Raw genomic sequence first — 21066 nt, 5'->3', positions numbered from 1 at the left:
TGATCTGCTAATTTTTACCATACCATCAGCGGGCCACGACGATTTGCCACAGCCCTTTGGAAATATGCTGATGGTAATGGCCTTACCATTAACCTGGAAAAGACCAAGGTTATGAGATTTACGGGTAAAAGAACAGCAGAAGTTAACCTTATAGTGGGCAATGATCAAATCTTGTATGCTCCACATTATCTCTACTTGGGAATTGACTTCGAGCCCAGCAGTAACTATGTTATATGCAAGCAAACCTGGACCATTAGAGCAGCGCAGGTGGCTGCTTTACTACATAGCTTTACAATTAAGCAGGGAGGATTTACGTTATGGAGCACTCGCCAATTATACATACAAGTATTTTCCCCAATGATGATGTATGGTCTAGAAGCACTTTTACACCTATACCTGAAATGGCTCCAGGTCATTGGGGAGAAATTTTGGCGACGGATCCTGGGCCTACCTCCCTGCATACCTATGGCTTTAATAAGATTAGAGCTGGGATTGATCTCCCTCAAAGCCATAGTTCTGAAAAAGAGGGCAGGGCTCTACGTGAAGATGATCAGTGGGACAAATAATCCACTATTAGCAGCGGAACACCAGGAAATCACTAAAAAGTCATCTACCTGTGCACTGAATAGCTCCATGACAACATTGTTAGCTGAAATAGGCTGGACCTGCAGAGGAGTGAGCTACTCCGAGGAAGTGCAGAATGCATTGGGGAAAAGTATCAAGCTATGGGACTGATTGGAAAACTACACCCATCTTGACAGATTGAAGAGCTACCAATTTGTGCAGTATAGATTATATTCCTTTAAGAAGCCTCAGACCTATTTGAATTTATGTCCATCCAAAAGGCTGAGACGATTCATCCTATTGTTTAGAATGGAATAGCTCCCAACACTGAGCGTCACAGGGAGGAGAGATAAGATCCCTATCGAATTACGACTCTGCCATATATGTAAAGTACAGGAGACATTGGAAACAGCAAAACATCTGCTGACTGACTGCCATGCAATGGCCAGTATAATTGAGCACTATATTGGTATGTATGTGCATAATTGGGAAAGCATTTGGGAAACGCCGTTTTGGTTGCATTGCACTAATACTAATAGTATGCGCCTGCTAACGGCCCTATATAACATTTGGCTAAAGATTGAAGCCATGCTAAATATAACGATATAAGAAGTAGGCAAATTACATATTGGTTAGGATCTATGGTCTGGGGGTAGATCCCCAATGGGGGAGCATATCTTTAGGACCGCCTCACATTATTCACATTATACATCAGAATATAGAATGTTGTACATTAGTAAAAACCGGAAAAATAATATCTAGATGTTGAACTACATTGGATTGCAAATGATAAGAGATCAATGGCCCATTTGCTAGATAGCTGTATTGTGGACATTAGAAGGTACGAGCTTGTATTAAATTTATTTTATGGCTCCGTATGGGAAACAAAGTATGTATGGTTTTGATGGTTTTTAATAGGATTATGACTTATATTAATGGATAATATGATATATTTTTGTATTTTCTCTTATAATATGTGTAAAGTTTCCTATGTAAACTAAATCACATTAAATAAATAAATATATATATATATATTTGCTGCATGCCGCAATCTAGTCACTACATAGCTAGCCTTAAGAATACTTTGTCTAGTTGCATTTCTTGCATCTATACACATATAAAATTACTAGCATCTTCATCTCAATCCCGAAATTTTGCTTGTCCCCGACACTTTCTTAATGTTTATAGAACGTCTACGTTCTCTTCTCTCTGGGTGAGTCAGTCTTGCTTCGTGTGACTTCACCAATCTTCCCTTATGCTCATTTTCCCACCTCTTCTGGCATTTCATTCAAATGGCCATCATATTGTCCTTTATGCAGGTATGGTTTTCTCAATGGGTACCTCGCTTCCAGGATTCTCCTTGGTATTGGTATCTTCACTGGTACTGCACGTACTTCACACTCTGGTTCCCAACATATAGGCAACATGGGAGCGGTGCTTGAGGTGGGGGTACTTGGTTCCTTCTCTACAGATGCAAAAAGACCAACGCGTTGCAACTACTCAGTTTTGTGTTGCAGTAATGGACCGTTGGATCCTCCTTGACTCCCATTCTAAGCCTTGGATCCTCATCCCCGGCCCCTCAGCATCTGCTGCCTTTCTATGCCATTTCATTTCCGTGTCCCTCTATTCTCTTCCTTTGTTCCCCTCGTCTATGGATCCTGCCCCTGTTTCCATTCCTCCTCCTGCTGAGATGCCCTCAGTTCCTACAGCCTCTCTTGTTTTCCACATGCTAGATCTTCACTGCTGAAACGGATATTTTCTTTTCCACAGATGAAGGTCCTGTTTCACAAAGCATCCCATAACCATTTCAGACCCAAGCATTTGGATCTAAAACATTTTTTTCCGCCTGTGGTTTCCTCTTCTCATTTGCCACTTGTCTAGCAATGTAATTCGACAATTGGGAGACCAAGTAGTGACATGAAGGAATACAGCTCAACTCACCAGACCCAGAAGGTCCAAGAGAAAGAAAATGAGGCCAGTCAGTGACATGTGCCATGCCACCTCTCCCACGAAAAATGGATTAAGTTCTAGAATTGATAAACGCTGCTCAAGCACGTACCACGAATGTTCAGACAATTTGTGAGGAAAATGCTACGTTGCATCAGACTGGGGTTTAGTATCAGGCAAGATTGATGGGTGTCTGAAACAACTTCCAGGAGTTCCATGATGCGTGCACCGTTCAGTTCACCTTGAAAAAACCCTACAATTCCAAACTGACACGTCCAGGGTGGTGCACAGAGGGGTTCAATGTGTGTGGGGGCACCCCACTCCAGTTACTCCCTCAGTAACCTCTGTGTATTCCTTAATTAATGACTGCCAAGCATTCGTAACAGAGAACAAACAGCTTCAAAATTGCCAGCACTGGTGTTGAATGATCTGTAATGGTGGCGAAAGTTGAATGAAAAACAGGAATCACATGCTGGCAAGACATTCCGTCAGAATGGTGGACCTGAAAAGAAAAAGGTTAGTATGGGACTTGCTTACAGATAGCGAAGTGCTAAGTATCCTAACACCTGTGAGAACGTGATTAATACTTGCTGCAAAGGTATGCCGTTTAGTAGCGCAGCAAAAGATAGGCTAACGAGAATATAGTTGTACATGGGCAAAATAACATGCACCAGCACACCATATGCATTTAAGTGGGCTGATGGAGTTAGTGCTGTGGTTCCTTGATTGAAGAACGCCTTTCAATATTAAGGGCTATAATTCACAGTCAGGGTACATCACATTTGCATGAGCAAAAGCTCCTCAGAGCAGCATGTTTGGCGCGGGATTGGTGGGGTTTGGAAATACAAAAGGGTGCAAAACAACTTGCTCGCAAGGTGATCTAGGGGCGAACGCCATGCTGACACCACTCGCTGAAGTGTCATCGTGTTTGCAGTGAAGGTACTTGAGAGCGTAATAAAGATTGCCCACGCTTACAGCATAGGAAGTCTTCATTCTATTAAAGACAAGGAGGCGAGCAATATGCTTTACTTTCTTTAATACTGTCATCATAGCTTTCGACTTATAACTTTTAAAACTTCAACATTTGTGCTTTTTTCCTCTGTAGTTCTGAAAATGGCCAATCCGAGGTTTAAACGTTCCAAAACAGTGCATACTCTTTGGAGATCAGCTTGAACTAAAACTCCCATGAACCTTTAGGAGTGCAGTAGTCCTGACCCTAGCTCTTGCTCCAATCTGGTGTCAGGCCAGCCTATAAGAACCCCCATTCCCAGGTCCTTTCCTCTTCTTTTTGCCTTTCATGTTCTTCGCAACAAACTCAAACAGTGTTATGAATGGCCACCAACAAACTTCCAACACAACCATGAACAGTGTGCTTGAACCGTAACTGCCCGGAATCCTTGGGCGAAGTAAACAAGCCTCTGCGATGATGTTTCACTGTCTGCAATCAGACTGCTTTCTGATTGTCTCCTAGGAGAAACAGTGAAATACTCATAGGGGCTGGCATCAAGACCAAGTTGAACATTTTATACACCATACATAAGGGTTGGTGTCAAGACAAAGTTGTACATTTTGCTTTACGATACATATTATCAACTTTTGTCCCTTCTGGGCGGGATATAATGCTTGCCTCCTTGTCTTTTATAGAATGAAGACTTCCTGAGCTGTAAGCGTGGCAATCATTATTCTATTACAAGACAGGAGGAGGCTTACATTATGCTTATTCAAAGCTAGCTACCACTCTGTTCGTTATGTCAGGCACTGGCTTGAAATAAAATGTCTTAAAGGTCGATTCTGATGACCAATCGGCAGCTTTCATTATATCTTGAAGTGGCACTTCCGCTGAGAAGGCTCTAGAAGCCATCGAGCCCCTAGTAGAATGCGCGCCAAACTGGGACAAGTCTATCCCTGCCCATTGCATCACTTTGCGCACCCATCTTGCAATTGTCGCTGTTGCTACTGCGTGATATGGCTTTCTACGCGGTATTAACAACTGCGTTACACCTTGCGGTCTGAACTGCGCTGTAACAGACTCGTAGTCTTTGATACACTGTGCTACACATCATTTCTTATTCTCAGTAAAATAGGGATGTGAGATCACTCGAGAATCTGGTTTTGTCCGCTTAGCTATGGTGAAGGCTACTCCTTCTGGATAGAATATTTTCCTATGTATTTCTAGTGCCTTTAAATTGGATACCCTTCGGCATGCCGTGAGACACACTAACATTGCTAGCTTGCCTGAGAGTTGTGATCGGGATAGATCTCTATTGTCTGGCCACCTGAGAAATAGCTGAAAAACTTCTTTGACATCCCATAATGTCGTATATCTAGGCCCCGGGGGCTTCCTCAACTTCCTGCCTCTCAATAGCCTCAAAACTGCCGTGTGTTCGCCAATGGCATTACCCTCTACTAGGTTATGCCCTGCTGAAATCGCTGACCGTAGAACTCCTATCGTTCTAAAGGCGCTACCTCCTTGAAATCTCTCTGCCAAGAAATTTTATAACTGTACTACAGGGGCAGAAACGGGATCCAGACTGTGTTCTGAACACCAGTGTGTCCAACTCTTCCATGCTGCGTTATAGCTCCTGACGGTGGAAGGCGCCCATAAATCTCTGATACAGTCTGCAGCGAGTTGCGAAAATGCCTGTTAACTCCCACTTTCTCCTGAAACCTTGCAGATCATCAGCCGCAATGTGCCCGTAGTTATGAGCCGGTGAGTCCTCCCGGCTGGGTCGAGCAGAAGGTCTGGCTGGTGAGGAACTGTCCTCGGAAAATCCATAGATAGTTCCATCGCTACTGGAAACCAGGGCTGAGATTTCCAGATGGGGAGGACCATTATTAGATCTGCTTGTTCCCTGCGGACTTTTGCCAGCGCTCTCGTGATAATGAGAAATGGAGGGAAGGCATCATTTAGTGTTCCGTTACATGGTTGGAGAAAAGCGTCCGTGCCAGCTGCACCCGGGTCTACTCTCCAACTGAAATATGTCTGTGTCTGTGCGTTCAGTCTGGACGCAAATAGATCTATGTGGATGGGGCCTCAGAGGCGTTGTATCTTCCTCAATATTGTTGGGTGTAGCTTCCAATCACTGGATTCTACAAGATATCGTGAGTTCCAGTCTGCTACCTTGTTGAGTGACCCCAGCAGATACTCTGCTGTTACTGCGATCTGGTTCTGCAGGCAGTAATGCCAGAAGTCCTTCGCTAATTCTGCTAGCATTTGCGATCTCGTTCCCCCTAGCTTATTGATATATTGCACCTCTGAGATGTTGTCCATCTTGAGCAGCACGCAGCATCGTACTTTGTCTTTCGTAAAGGCACGTACCGCGAAAGAACCTGCTAATAATTTGAGACAGTTTATGTGCATATGCAGTTCTTGCGCTCTGACCACTTTCCTCCTGTCTCTATGTTCTCGCACCTGGCTCCCCACCTGGACCTGCTGGTGTCCGACTCTCTAATGACGTCTGGGGTATCTCCAAAGATCGCTCGACCATTCCAGGCTTCCATGTTGTGGATCCACCAATGAAGTTCTGAGATTGCTTCTTTGGTCCAGGGTTACTAGCTGGTGATAACCTAGCCCCCCTTGTAGATACCTTATTTTGAGCCGCTGTAGAGCTTGATAGTGTAGCGGAACTGGGAAAATTGCCTGGATTCAGACCGCTAGAAGGCCCACTACTCTTGCAAGAGTTTGAAGAAATATATTTTTCTTCGCTATGATTATTCTGAGCTCCTTCTTTATCCCCCTCACCTTGTGATGAGGAAGTTCGAGGGTCGCTTTGACAGTGTTGATATTGAAACCTAGAAACTCTATGGGCTGGACTGGTACCAGCTGGGACTTGTCTAAGTTTACTAAGAATCCTAGAGACGACAAGAGCATGAAGATCCATTGGACGTTTTTGGAGAGTGTAATCTTGTCTGCGCCTAGAATGAGAATGTCGTCTAGGTAAACGATTATACGAATACCCCTCTCTCTTATGGCCGCTGCCACGGGCTTCATCAGTTTGCTGAAGGCCCAAGGTGCTGATGCCAGACCGAATGGAAGGCACGTGAAGCGCCATGTCTCTCCTCTCCATTGAAATTGGAGATATCTCTGGAACTCCTGAGCTATCAGGATCGTTAGATAAGCATCTTTGAGGTCTAATCGTGCCAACCAGTCCCCCGTATGGAGGAGATCCCGAAGAAGATGGATACCCTCCATCTTGAAATGATTGTATACAACCCATTCGTTCAGGCCCTTCAGATTTATGACCGGTCACATCTTGTCCCCTCTGTGTACCAGGTACATGTTGCTGAGGAACCCTGGTCCTCCCTGTGTATCTCTCGCTATAGCGTTTGTGTCTATCAAATTGAGAATTTCTTTGTGCAGCAATGCTCCCTCTTCTTGTGACACTCGAATAGGATGGGGTTCCGTGTTCCCTACGAATTCTATTCGCAGCCCGCTACTTCTTGCAGCACCCATGCATCGCACGATAACGCTTACCAAGCACTCAAAAATTGGAGAGTTCTCCCTCCTACTGGTAATGAAGTTGCACTCACCTCCTGCGGCATTGGGCTGCCGATAGGCACCTCTTCCCTTTCATCCCCTAGGGAATCTGGTTCTGGTCGGAAAGAACGTGTCCTGCTGCTTCCCTTCCCAGTACTGAGCACGATGGCCCCTGGGGTCTGCATTGCTAGTTAAAAAGACTGGACGAATGACCCCTGTAACGTCCGGTCCTGGAAAAAAACTTGATTAGGGAAGATTTTCTTGATCGAGCTTTGGGCTCTCTCTAGCGCTGAATAAGTACCTACAAATTGCGCCATCTCTTTGGCAAATACCTTGCCAAATAGTAGCCCTTTGGCTCCTGCCCCTGCCTTGTAGGAGGCTAAGTCACTTAACTTGTTATCAATCTTCAAAAGTACTCCTCTTCTCCTCTCAGAGGACAGAGCGCAGTTAGCGTTACCCATAGGGCAGACCGCCCTGTGAGCCCAGTTGGCTAGGATAGAGGCGTCTACCGGGGTTCCCGTGTCTCTCGCCTTCTCCGCTAAGTCCATTATTTTCGCTAATGGGCCAGCGATGTTGAGGAGCTTATCTTGGCATCCTCGCCAGGCGCGGTCTATGCCCTTTCATGTCTCTTGCTGTTTTTGTTATAAAAGTGACCATCTTGGGGTCTAGTTCTGGCGTTTCTGCCAGCTTTCCTGGCAACTCTGGCCTAGGACACTCCTAACACATGCGCGTTCTCACCTCTATCAAGAGGTTTTCGTATATGTTGCGCCATATAGGCGGCTACTCTTGGGTGATGGGACCCATTCGGAGGACTTCGGGTGTCTGATGGCCTCTGGGTCAAACATGTCCGCTGTACCTTCTGGCTCTTAAGGATCCATGTCCTCCTCGTCATGACGATCATCGTCTGATTCCTCCTCTTCATCGTCGGGCATATAGCCCTCATCATTGTCCCCTGATTTGTCTACCCCTGGGGCAGGGGGTCTGTCCTGGGATCGTTTCTTCTCCAGGAAGGCTTTCTTTAGCCAGGCGACAGGGTCACTTACTTCTTGGGGAATGGAATCCTCCCTATCTAGATTGCTTGTGCTGGTCATAGAGTGTTTAGTCTTGTGAGCAGCTTTCCGCCTCTTTGGTTCAACCCCTTCCTCGGGGTGTCTGGCTGACAGCTCTTTTTCTGGACTTTCTGTCCTTCTTTTCTTGGCCAGCTGCGTTTGCTGTTCATTAATCACAGCTTCTAACACGTCCAGCCTCTGGGCAATAGGCTGTACTCCCTGAGACACAACCTTTGCTAACAAATCACCTAGCACCCTTTTAAAACTTTGTGAAAGGGCTGTGTCCTGCTGGTAAGGACTTTCTTCTTCCCACTCCTCCTCTGACCACTCTGGTGAGGTGCAAGGAGTGGCACCGGGCTCTCCACAATGTGCCATAGTGTCAGCAAAGCTAACTTCTCATGCTGCCAGCAGGGGTTAAAAAGTTCCAAAAACAATGTATATTCCTTTGTACAAGGTCCTTGACAGGGTTTATGAAGGGTGTCAGGACTCCTTGTACTATCCCCTTTCTTAGAGCTCTGGCGTAATGCTCAATAAGATTTATCTTTTTTTTAAAAAAAAATGTATGAGCCCTGGTACTTAAAGTCTTCCTCGCTCGGCAATCGCTACGCAATTACATTGCATCGCTCGAGCGGAAGAGCTCCCAGGGGATGACGGGGAATGGAAATCTTCCCGCTCCCCTGGGTCCTACCGCTCGCCGTGTTCGGCGGTGCGGACATGAGGGATGAGGAGTGGGGCCAGGAGCCTGAAGCGGGCGCGTTCGCTCGCGACGCCGGCACTGCCTCCTCTTTAGAAATTTGCTTGCTTGCTCGCCTATCAGCGCGTTCCCCAATGCATCACCGGCGATGAAAAAACAAAGCAGAACGCGGCTCCACACACGCGGATAAACGTGAGGAATATAATCAATAAAATAATGCATATTTACTGCTAATTTACTCGCGCCGCCTACACGCAGATAATATTGTCTCAATAACATGTACATTTTACAATATTACATTTTATTCAAGAGAATGACAACTGAGGTACTTATCTTATGACAGCAAAAAAGAAAGAGGGAAGGACCTGGGACTGGGGGTTCTTATAGGCTGACCTGACACCGGATTGGAGCAAGAGCTAGGGTCAGGACTACTGCACTCCTAAAGGTTCATGGGAGTTTTAGTTCAAGCTGATCTCAAAAGAGTATACACTGTTTTGGAACTTTTAAACCTCAGATTGGCTATTTTCAGAACTACAGAGGAAAAAAGCACAAATGTTGAAGTTTTAAAAGTTATAAATTGAAAAGCTAGGATGACAGTATTAAAGAAAGTAAAGCATAATGCAAGCCTCCTGTCTAGTCATAGAATCATGAATGACCAATGGTAGCACAGGAGCTGAAGAGCTGCTGCTTGGCGGGGCGCAGAGGTGCATATGAAGTGGCCTAGGGAATACTGAATATACTGTGTAGAAATGAATCGTAAGCATGCATTTCCGATGTAACGGAGGGGCACTTGCCTTTTGAATGCTTACCACTGAGCCCGGGTAGCAGCAACCATTGAAATGTTGGAGCGAAAGTGGTGGGAGGGGGGGGGAGAAATATTGCCAAATGTACATTGAGGATTGTGGCAATGGAGCGGTTTAGCTGCAGTACTTCAAAGAATTACTGAATTACTGCCTAGTTACCATTAAAGGTAAATCAGCAGTGTACAGTAACAATATGCGTTCCGCCTGCAGGAAGGAAAAAAGGACCTGTCACCTGTAGGAAAAATGGCTTCATTTGGGACTGCCTTTCACTTAGGAAAAATGAGTCTTTGAGTTACGCTGTCACCTGTATGAGCTAGGAGGATTCATCAAGCATCATGGACTGTCACCTGAAAGATTGATGGACTCTAGGAGATTGTCTATGGGCACAGAGTCATCACTTGTACCAAGGACAAAATGTTACATTTCAAATGATAGATTCTGGACATTGTCTCACACCTAGGAAGGAAGGAAAATACACATTTACCCATTGAAAACATGGGTTCTGAGGAGTTGGCAGCTCCTTGAGCGATTCCTGAACGGTGGATGGCCCTATGGATTTATAGATGGAGAGAATCTATTCCCTGTTGGATGGGTGGATTCTGTGAATTTTCTCAATGATAAAAGCAGCCTTTCCCTTGTAAAAAAAATTAGGGTTCTGGAGATTTGCCCATCAGCTGTAGGAAGGAAGTGCGTGGGGCACTTACCCATGAAAAAGAATCTATTACATGTAGAAAGAATGGGCTTTGGGGAACAGCATGAACACAGTGAACCTTCCATTAAAATAGGAAACTGTTCCAGGAAGCACTATATAATCACAAGTTATTGTTATGCTGATAGAAAATGTTATGATGATTAGCGAAGAGGTGTCAAGCCAGTCATCTCTAGGGAGGAATGGTTCTGGGTAGTGGCTCCAGGATAAACTGCTCGTAACTTGTGAGTGGGATGGTTTTTGGAGATTCACCTGAGACAGAGACATTGGTCACTTACATGAAGGATGGATTCTAGGGATTTAGGCAGGAATCGAGAACCCAAATTCACCAAAATTCCAGGGATAGCGGAAGTGACATCCCACCACCCTTGACCTCTGATAATGATGTGTTATTTATATAGCGCCTGAATCCAAAGCGCTTTACAGAGCACATATTTACATACAATATCACCCAACCGAAATTAGTACTCATTTATGGACCTCGGAAGGATGAAAAACTGAGTTGGCCTTGCTGGGATTCGAACCTGTGACCTGCAGATAACGCTCAGATCGCAGCAGCGAGCACTCAACCCGCTGAGCTATCTTACCCGCATTGATGCTATTTGACCCAACCCCCAAGTGGCATCACGGGAAGTAATGGCACACACCCTTTCACCCCTTGACCAAACAGGAAGTGGCATCACATAGCATTGCTCCTCAGTACACGAGAAAAATATGGTTACGATTTCACTGTAATATGATATACATTTTATACAAGAATGGATCACCAAATATAACATTAATATCAGTGTGTATACATTACTGTGAATGTAAGCAGACACCCAACACAACAACCTGGACTATTGTACATCACTTGGGCTAAACTGTAAACAGAAAGAGCATCTCAAAGAGCCCTTAACCCCAAAGTGCAGACATCCAGTGCCTGCCTAGTACCTGGCCAGAGACTGGAAACAGCAACTGACCAACACAAGTCCAACCAGAGGACAATGTGAGGCTGTAGTAGTTAATGCTTTTACACTTGGACAATATGTGTAGGGATTATCTTATCAATAGTGCACTTTGAATCATTGCACAGCAACCCACTCCTCCAGTCACCCAGAGCCTGAATATCCCCCAACCATTGTCACCACGGGTACCCCACCATCCACTGTGAATCGTTAAGGGCCCTCTGTCAACAGCTGTAAATGTCTGGCACCCACTCCTGCCCTCCAACACCTCACACCTCCAATGCCTTGGTCCAACACCTTCATGTTTACACAGTGCCACCCTCCCAGCAACTTAAGTCTCCAGCATTCTTCAACACCATCAACCTCAAGCAAATTAGCAACTTAAGTCTCCAGTACCCTCCTTCAACACCCCAACATTGTAAGTCTCAGTTACCCTCCTCAAACATCTTATATCTGCATTCAATGCATTTCAACTCTCTTACAACACATTACGTCTCATACACTCTCTCCCAACATCTGTAAGTCACTAGTAAAACACCTTAAGTCTCCAGTACCAGCCTCCATAACATTGAGCCTCAAGCATGCTCCTGAAATACAGAGTTGTGTCAGTGGTTATGAATGATTTGAAACCTTCCAGCCATCACCTTTCTGTTTTGATTATTTGGTAAGTTAGCCGCTGTTTTCTTTTGTTACATGGGAAATAGAGGGGTGGGATGTGTTGCAGGTCACAGTAATTACAGTTTTTTTTATTTTAAAATGTAAACAGCAGCAGCTCCATGACACCACACCTAGAAAAGTCCCATTTGATAATTTTCTTTGGTCCTCGCCTCTTCCAGCTTCTAAGCACTGGACCAGGAACTGATCTCATGTTGCACTGTATCCTTTTGTTGCCAAAGAAAGTGCGTTGCCCCTGAGTTATCCTTCCAAAGATATATTTCTTTTGCTTGAGGAAGCAACAGATCTCACCTTGCGTCTTTCGATGGCGTGCCTGTTTTGCTGGTCTGGCAGATCTGGGTCATGTGACACAGTGCCCAGGCGGGAATGGTGGCAGAAGCCACTGGGGCACACCACTCTCATCACAGGTCCAGTAGCTCAATAGATTTGCAAAGCAGACAACGAGAAACTGATGTGATTTGCGTTCATGCTGTGCTGTCACTGATTATTGCAGGCTGCTCTTACCCATTCCCAGCTGCTAGACGTAGTCCCCATACCCTTCCTGTTGCTACAGTACTGGGGATGAGCTGCACAGACAGCCCTGCCTCTGAACCCTGCAAATTCAGGCATTCTTCACTAATGGACTGCCAACCTGTTAGTGACGACGGCTTCATGGTTTTTCATGCATCTCTGTTATTTATCCAGCTAATGAGATCTAGATTCCAGGTGAAAAAAGCTGTGGCACATTTAGCTGCATTTACAATTGTCTTTTTCCGGTGCCTCTTTGCCTAGTGGTCCAGGGGTCGCAAGGACAGTTTTAGGAGTAGCAGAGGGGGAGCCAGACATAGTAGCTGTCCAAAATGACATCCCTGCTGTGAGGGAAAAACTGGAAGAGTGGATGTAAGTTTAAAACTCAAGACAAGCTCCCACAACACCTTACTCAACTGACAGTAATCAAAGGCCGGTGCATGACCTTTTATTTAGATGGGCAGGTACCTGCTGGTCCTGAGTACCTGCATTTCTTTTATTTGAAAGACATAGTACTGTCACTTCTCAGCATGAAGCCAGTACTTTTAATGGAGGAGCATCAGCACTGCTCAAACGTAAGCAGGTACTCTTGGGAAAGTGAGTACCTGCACTTCTCTGTTTCCATTTCAAGCACTGCCCAGAACATAACTTCCCTCGAACAACATAAACAGCAACATTGCCTGAAAGTGACAAAAAACCTCAAGCCACTTATTCTAATACATAGACCTTCAGTCTTGCTGAAAATCTTCAGGTGGCTCTCGAGGGGTACCTTGGACTTCCATAAACACCTTGTTCACTGAGCTTCATTGTTGATGCTGGTGTCATAGCTGAGTCATTGTCTATACTCAGAAGGTCTTCTGGGCCCAAGTCTTCTTTATGCTCAGTTGTGGGCTCCATTTCATCATTGTCCAGAGTTGGTGAGGTTTGGAGCATTAATGTCTTTATGACAGTGTCGTTTCTCCCTGGTGGAACCATCTCACATTCATTGTGATCATTTGATCTTACCTTGTAGCATGGACCATAGACCCTTGAGCTGAGTGACATCTCAGGGCATAGACCTATATTCAAGGGACACCTTTTGTGAGTAATATTCATTTAAACCCATGACTTTATATCCTAGCTGGAAGCCCCTGTTTCTCATTTGGTGACAAGCATTTTCCTTGTTATTCTTGTTTAACCACATTTGATGCACCTGCTCTTCATCAATAACAGGCATCTGTCTGAAAGGATGATTGCTATTGTTGTTACAATTGTTCATCCTCAGCAGGCTTCTGCTGCAGATACCTCTCTCACTGAGGCGTGTTATGATCGACCTTTAGGAATTCAGGTAAGGCTTCTACAAATGATCTGTTCTGCTCCTAGGCAATTCAGAAGACTCTGAACCCATAGACCTAGGGCCCTTTAAGATGAGGTAGCAATACTTAGAGATAGATAGGGGTGCAGAATTTACTCAAACATCAATGATCAAACTGACTCAGGAGGTTGGCATAACTTGGTGCTCTTTTATTTGTAATTGTCTAAAACGGCGAGTTACAATGGACATCAACGGATGTTCGCTCGATTTCTATCATCATATTATAAAAAACAACTCTTATAGTCAAAACTCGTCATCAGTGATGTCACACTACGCGGCAAACTACAAAACCTACTTGGGGATGTGACAGGCTTACAAGGAACATCTAAGTATACCTTCCATACTGACGAGTGTTGTGATTGGGTCTCTACTGTCAGGTAGGCAACTAAGCCCATCCCAACTGCAAGTCATCTTCGATCATGCCTCCCCTCCAAATTATCCCAACATCTATTATCACTCTTGCAGTCTACCAGTCAATTAAGGCTTTGAACTTGGCCTTGTAGAAGCTCTCTGTGCCTGAGAATAAAAGGGAGTATCTTCTTGGTTTCGGTGTAGCTCGACCGAATGTCTATTTTGATCTGTCTATGTGACAGGAGCCTGCGTTTTCGAGCTCTTTATTGCATTTAATATTATTAAATGAGGAATTCTTGATGCCTTCAGTGCTTTCCATTTCACCTCAAACAGATGTTTGTTTCTTTCTCACTTTCATGTAACTACTGGATGGACAACCAGGCTCATGGCGGCCTCGACTTCTTGGTGCTGGGCCAGCCAAGCCTTTCTTGTATTTCTCCTTTGCCATTAGTTATTTTCCAACTGCGCCACACTGAAAAACCATTTCCAATCATGGGATTTCAGGCTTGCTTAAAGTGCATTATGGAATATCCAGGTTCTATACATTCCTATGTATTATACATTGGCGCATTGCCGCAACTATTCACTAAGTAGCCAGCCTTAAGATCGCTTTGTCTACTTGTGTTACTGCGTCTGAACAAGTGTAAACTGATTTAGCATTTTGTACATCATTTCTGTAGCATGAGCATCTTCATCTTGAGTCCGAAATGTTGCTCATATTTACTACCTCCTCTTCAGATCTTAAAGAATGTCTATGTTCTTTTACCTCATATATCTTTTCTGGGTGCGTCAGCTCTGCTCCGCATGACGTCACCGGTCTTCTTTTTCACTTGTTTTCATACTTCCTCCAGGACTTTGTCCAAAAGGCCGTTATTTCTTAGTCTATGCATATAAGATTTTCTTAATGGATACCTTGTTTCCAGGATTCTCTTCAGTACAGGCATTCTCACTAGTACTGCAAGTGCCTCAATTTCTGGTTCCCAACATATAGGCAACATGGGGCAGAACTTTTGGTGGTGATACTTGACTCCTCCTCCACACCCCCGCCCCCCCAAGGGCGATTCATCGACCACTCTCTCATCAATCTTCACATCAAGACATCCTTGTCTGAAGAAGTGCTTCTTTGGGACACATATCTTTATGACTCCCTTCAGATATCCTGCTGATTTCACATGCTCATCAACACTTCAAGTCATAAGCATGCATTGTCCATTGGGACTGCAATAGATCCATCTCCCCACATACTTTTTGTGGTTTTTTGGTACAGGAACTTTGTTCTCTCAGGTGCATGAATGCTCGCTTTCATGTAGTCACTAATTTCTTCATCTGTTAGCTCTTTTGGTTCAAATCCTGATTCAACATCAATCACAATCTTCATCCTTAATACTTTCTTTGCAGTCTTCTTGCATTGTGTGATTATTATCCTGATCACACAAAATCCAAACATAATCATCACCAACACGGCTTCAAGTAACTTGAAGATATTCACCATCCATTGTGGAACCCACGAGAATATTGACCCAAACCAGCTGTCATCACCAATGTCTTCTACTTCGTCTTCCATCTTGACGTGTAGGTTTGTCAGAATTGTTATGGCCTCCGTCAAGGTACCATTCTCTACATCGGGAGAAGGTATGAACGTGCAACATGATTCTCCAATTTTGGCACAAACACCTCCATCCATAGCTGTGATCATGTCCAGGACATATCTGCTCTGAAGAGTCATCAGTCTTATGGATCTCAGCTCCTCCTTGAGAGCATTGAGTCCTTTTATAGTGGTGTTGATCATCTGCAAAAGCTCCACTCTGGTTATCTGTAACTATTTGGAATTCGTCATCACCTGAATCCTAGGCATGAAGATTGTCATGAATATTGCCAATGTCAGACTGAACAATCTGTGTTCATATGGAATGGCATCAAAAGCTTCTATCGATTTGGCTGAAAAATAGTTCTCCCTCTTCATTTGATTTAAGAGCTCAGCAGATCTCTTCTTCCTCAGGTGAGCATCTACTTTTGGAAATTCACCAATGTTCAAGTCACTCTTTGGGATCACCAACGCTGGAACACAGAAAATCACTATAGAACAGAGTCCCCCCCACCATCTCTGGGCAGCTTCATATAAGCTCTGATCCACAGGCCCAAAAGCGATCCATTATCACTACTGTCCCGTCCTCCATTCCTGGTACATCAAAGATTCGTCTGCACTGTTGATTCTCTCCAACCTTTCTTGTGCCATTGTTTCTGAAACATAGTTCTGCACTAGCCAAAGGCACTATCTGCAATGGACCTCCTTTGTCTTCGACTCATGTCAGCAACTTTCCAAGCCTCGGCCATCCATTTTCCACTTGTTCGATAACTGGTTTGTGAAGACCAGTTACTGCTACAGCTCTGCATATGACTACACCCTCTTCCCACCCGTCTGGAGAAAGCACTGTTCCCCAGATCGGCATCTGGCCTCTTTCCTTGCAGCTTCGTACCTCTTCATCAGTTTGTCCATGACAATTGAGTCTTCTGTTGACTTCCCATCTGATTCCTGCTCCCTCCCTGAGTAAGGCAATGAACCGTTTGAACATCTATTTTGATAGCTATGAATATCTTAGACTTTCCCATAGCATAAGGCAGGAGTGCACAAACATAGCAATCCTCCTCAGAAGTTCTCTTTCATGTGTTGATACCACATGTTGTTCCCCAAATGTGCTATACTGTCCAAATAATTGTTAAATTCATAATCATCCTCCCCTGCACTTCTCCTAGGTCTCTTTCTTTGTCTCTCTTTCAGAATCTGTATCTGGCGCTCAGTAAGGAGATCTATAAGAGTCCTTCCTACATAAGGATTTCTAGGGACAATTGCCACAGCACTAGGTGTCTCCACATGAGCTATTGGAGTAGGGACAATTACATAAGGCCTTGGCTATCTTACAATGTCTTGTTCTGCCAAGGTAACTGGAGTGGGAAGAATAAAAGGGACCACTGCTTTCTTGGGACCAATGAAATACACAGTGTGAATAAGGTGAATCAGAAAAACAATGATAAACCGAGAACAAGAATATATTATGCACCAATACATAAGGCTCCACCATCGACGCCTCTCCACTTATCATTGGCTCTGCTCACTTTCTGGAACTGCAATATACTCTATGGACCACATGTTTGCCTGTGATTACTTTTAAGGAAGGAAAAACTTGTTGTATTCAGGCAAACTTGTTAGATGCTCCGGTAGTTGTCAAATCTGTCTATGATTTCCACAAGTAACTGGCTGATTGCTGGACAGTTTATGGTATCTTGCATAAACACAAAAGTGTTGGTGTTCCTTCAAACAAGATAAGAATGAACTTGAAGCAAATAGTAAAAGATCATAACAAGTAGCTTGTGGACATTGTCACTAGACAGGTTCATCTGTACCTCCAGTAAGATGCTCAGGTAATAGTCTGATCTGTCTTATAATTGCCGCTAGTAAATGTCTAATAGTTGTCCCATTCTTAGGATGCTGGATAAAAGCATGTATATCAGTGCTCCTCCCAATAAGAGCAGGGTAAACTCTGAGTATAAATATGAAGACAGCAATAAGTGCATCAGCATCGGACAGCACCATAGGCACCTCCAAAAGGAAATTCAGTCACAAATGAGTCAGGGAACTGCTCCCTCTTCCAATCGTCCAACACAAAGTCCAAGTCGGCATGTTTTGTTTACTTCTGCACTCCACAGTCCAATGTCAGCAACAACTCCTGTGGCTCAAGAACAGTAACTTGCTCACTCCTTGCTTAGCAGCTACAAAGCGTGTTTCAGGAGAGCCACAGTCCAAGTATACACTTTATCTGTCTATTTGACAGTCTCTGCATCCTTCTTCCTCATCATCGATTGAGTCCGCACGTGCTGAACTTCTTCTCCTTGACTTGCTTCTGAATGGGTTGGGGGTGTGTTGGCCTCTCCAGCATAGACTTTCACATCACCTTGGTGGATCCAAGCTTGTCGGTCTAGGACTTTGACTGCTGACCGAGTAATGTCCTCAACAACGAAAGGGCCGCTGAAACGGGGCTCGTGCCACTTTCGTTTGAAATTTCAGATTAAAACCTTATCTCCAACAAATAGTCTAGGTAAACATAGTTCTTTAGCTGTGGTTGCTGTATGGTCTTCATCTCTGTTCTGAGACCGATACCCTATCTGCTTGACTTGATCTGAAATGACAGAGAAACTAGCCGTCATGCATGTTAAGTACTCATGTAACTCATCTCCTAACAATTCTGCAATAGTCTGGGCATCACTTCTAGTCCTCAATGGAGGAGTCAGAGGAGTTCTCATTCATCTCCCTGTAACTAGTTCGTGGGGCGTGAGAAGGTGGTCAGAGCCGGACTGTTTCTTAATGCATATAATGCAAGGGGCAGGCAATGCAGCCACCCCTTTTTCAGTGTTAATTTCAACTTGGCTATTCTCTCTTTAAGCAGACCATTGAGTCTCTCACATATATCATTCGCTTACGAGTGATAAGCAGCAGAAAACTTGTGCTTGATACTAAGTAATAAGATAATTTGCTCAAATACCTCATTCACAAAATGGGGGCCATTGTCTGGTCTTAGCATCTCACATACTCCCCATCTGGGAAATACTTCTTGGACTAAAAACTTTGTAGCACAAGTGGCGCCAGGATGTGTGCATGGACCAGCCTCAATTCACCTTCAGAAGGGGCAAACCACCACTGTCATATACCTATATCCACTACAAACCTGCAGCATATCAACATAATCAATATGTAAATGTTCAAAAGGACTATTCGGTCGAGGAATTACTCCTCTGACTGTTCACAGCATGTGCCCAGCAGTAAACATTTGACATACGATCCAATTTACTACATAAAAAGCAACGTGTTCTAACAGGTTCGGTACAAACAAGTCCTGCCCAATGGTTGCTGCAAGGCTCTCCCTAGTGACATGCACAGGGTAGTGTAGCTGTTGTAACGCCACCCTTAATACGGCTACAGGCATCACCAGTTTACCAGTGCTGTCTTGTCACCACAATTCCTGGGAAGGGCATAAAGAACAGCTTGAACTTCTATCAATTGAGTTCTCGACAAGTGGTTAAAGCTTTCGTTCACAACCGTCATCACAACAATTTTCTCGTTCACATCAGGTGCATGAAAACTCATTATATCAGGTGAATATGCAACCCTTTTTGCCTCTTGATCCACGGCTTGGTTTCCACATGAAATAAAGTCTGTTCTCTTAGTTTGCGCTGCACACTTAACTATTGCGATGGCTACTGGAAGATGCAGTGCTTTAACAAGGCTGTCCAATAATGTGGTGTGTTGCACTGGAGTGCCATCCGCTCGGAGGTAGCCCCTCCTTTTCCAACGTGCTAGTCCTGCATGCATGGTTGACATCACCTAGGTGGAGTCTCTGTACACTGTTACTTTCTGGTCTGTGTGATTCTCGAGCGTGACAATAAGTACCACTAATTCTGCAGCCTGTACCAAAAAGTGAGATCATAGTCTTGCACTCATTATCACTTCAAATTTCCCATTAGCCTTTTGCTTAACTACAGCGGCACCTGAATGAAGTTCTCCATCAGTTTGATAGATCCTCGAAGAACCATCAATATTGAGAATCTCCCCTGCTGCTAAAGCATTTTCCTTCAACCTCCGGATCTCATCATAGAATTCCTCATGGCTTGAGCAATCATTTACTTGTTTATCCTCTACCAGTGGTTCAGCTACAAACGTGGCAGCGTTCACCATTTTACACCCGACTATTTTGATTGCCGGATTCGATATAATAGACAGAGAAACCATATCAATTGATTAAACTGTGAGTCTATGCATTCATTTTCCTTTAAAATGTGGTTGGCACATAACGTTTTGTACGAGTTGCAAATGGCTATTCATTCGTTTTGTGACAGATTGAGTTGTATCCAAGGGGGATGATTTTAATAAAATGTGGTGCTAATTGTGCATTTTGAAGAACATTCATTGTGTAACACTGGTCAAAACTACCAGCCTCATGGTGAAGTGACTGGCCCACATCAGAGGCATCGCTAGGGGGGGCTGAGGGAGCTATAGCCATGTGTCTTTTTTGTTGTAGCCCCGGATACAACCAAAAGGCTAGCTAGCCCCGAGTCCCGACAGTCCCGATATTAGCATAACCCCAGATCTTTTCCAAACCATAACAACACCCATGGCCCACAATGGCCGAAAAAATGAACAACTTTGACACACAATACTGACCTGCACTAGCATTTCGTGTTTTTGGTTCGACATTGCCCTATTGCCCTTTAGGCCAGTATGAGCCTGATCTGTGCTGGGATCAGATTAATGAACAATGCATAGCCCATACACCTGGGATGCATAGCCTGTATAGAATAAGGGAAATCAGGCTCTCCCCAAAGCACAGTGCTTCTCACTGCGAGTTCGTCCCTAGAAGATGACTGGTGCAATAGTCCAATTGGACCCCTATGATAGCGCATGCAATTGTGGCACAAATGGAGGTGTTGAGAAAGGGGTGAAGCTGAGCGAATAGTTTCAGATGGTATGAGGTGCATGAATCCAATCTGCTAACCTGCACTTTCATTGATAGATTCTGATCCAGGGTGACATCCAAGGTCTTAACCCTGGATTGAGTTTTAATAGTACAGCCTGCAATTTGAAACTGGCAGCATTCTTGGTGCAGCTTCTGTAATTGAGCTGCCGTGCCTACGGTCATCAGCTCAGTTTTAGAATCATTGAGGGCAAGCCTATTGGCCTGCATCCAAGTTTGAATGAGACCGAAGGCAAGTTTCAGGGTGCTGGAATCAAGGGCATAGCATCCTGAAAGTGGCATGAGGCACTGGGTATTATCAGCAACATTTGCATAGATGACCCCTTCAGCATCAAGCTATTTAAAAAGTGGAAGCATGAAGATATTAAACAGTGACACGCAGGAATCCTGTGGCACGCCACAGGCGACCAAAGACTCCTTTGCCATCGACTCCTGTGAGAAGACTCTGGCCTTGCGTTCAGAGAA

This window comes from Ambystoma mexicanum, chromosome 1p, assembly GCF_040938575.1.
Source record: "Ambystoma mexicanum isolate Mex_15411 chromosome 1p, UKY_AmexF1_1, whole genome shotgun sequence".
Lineage (NCBI taxonomy): Eukaryota > Metazoa > Chordata > Amphibia > Caudata > Ambystomatidae > Ambystoma > Ambystoma mexicanum.
Note: the sequence above shows the minus strand (reverse complement) of the source record.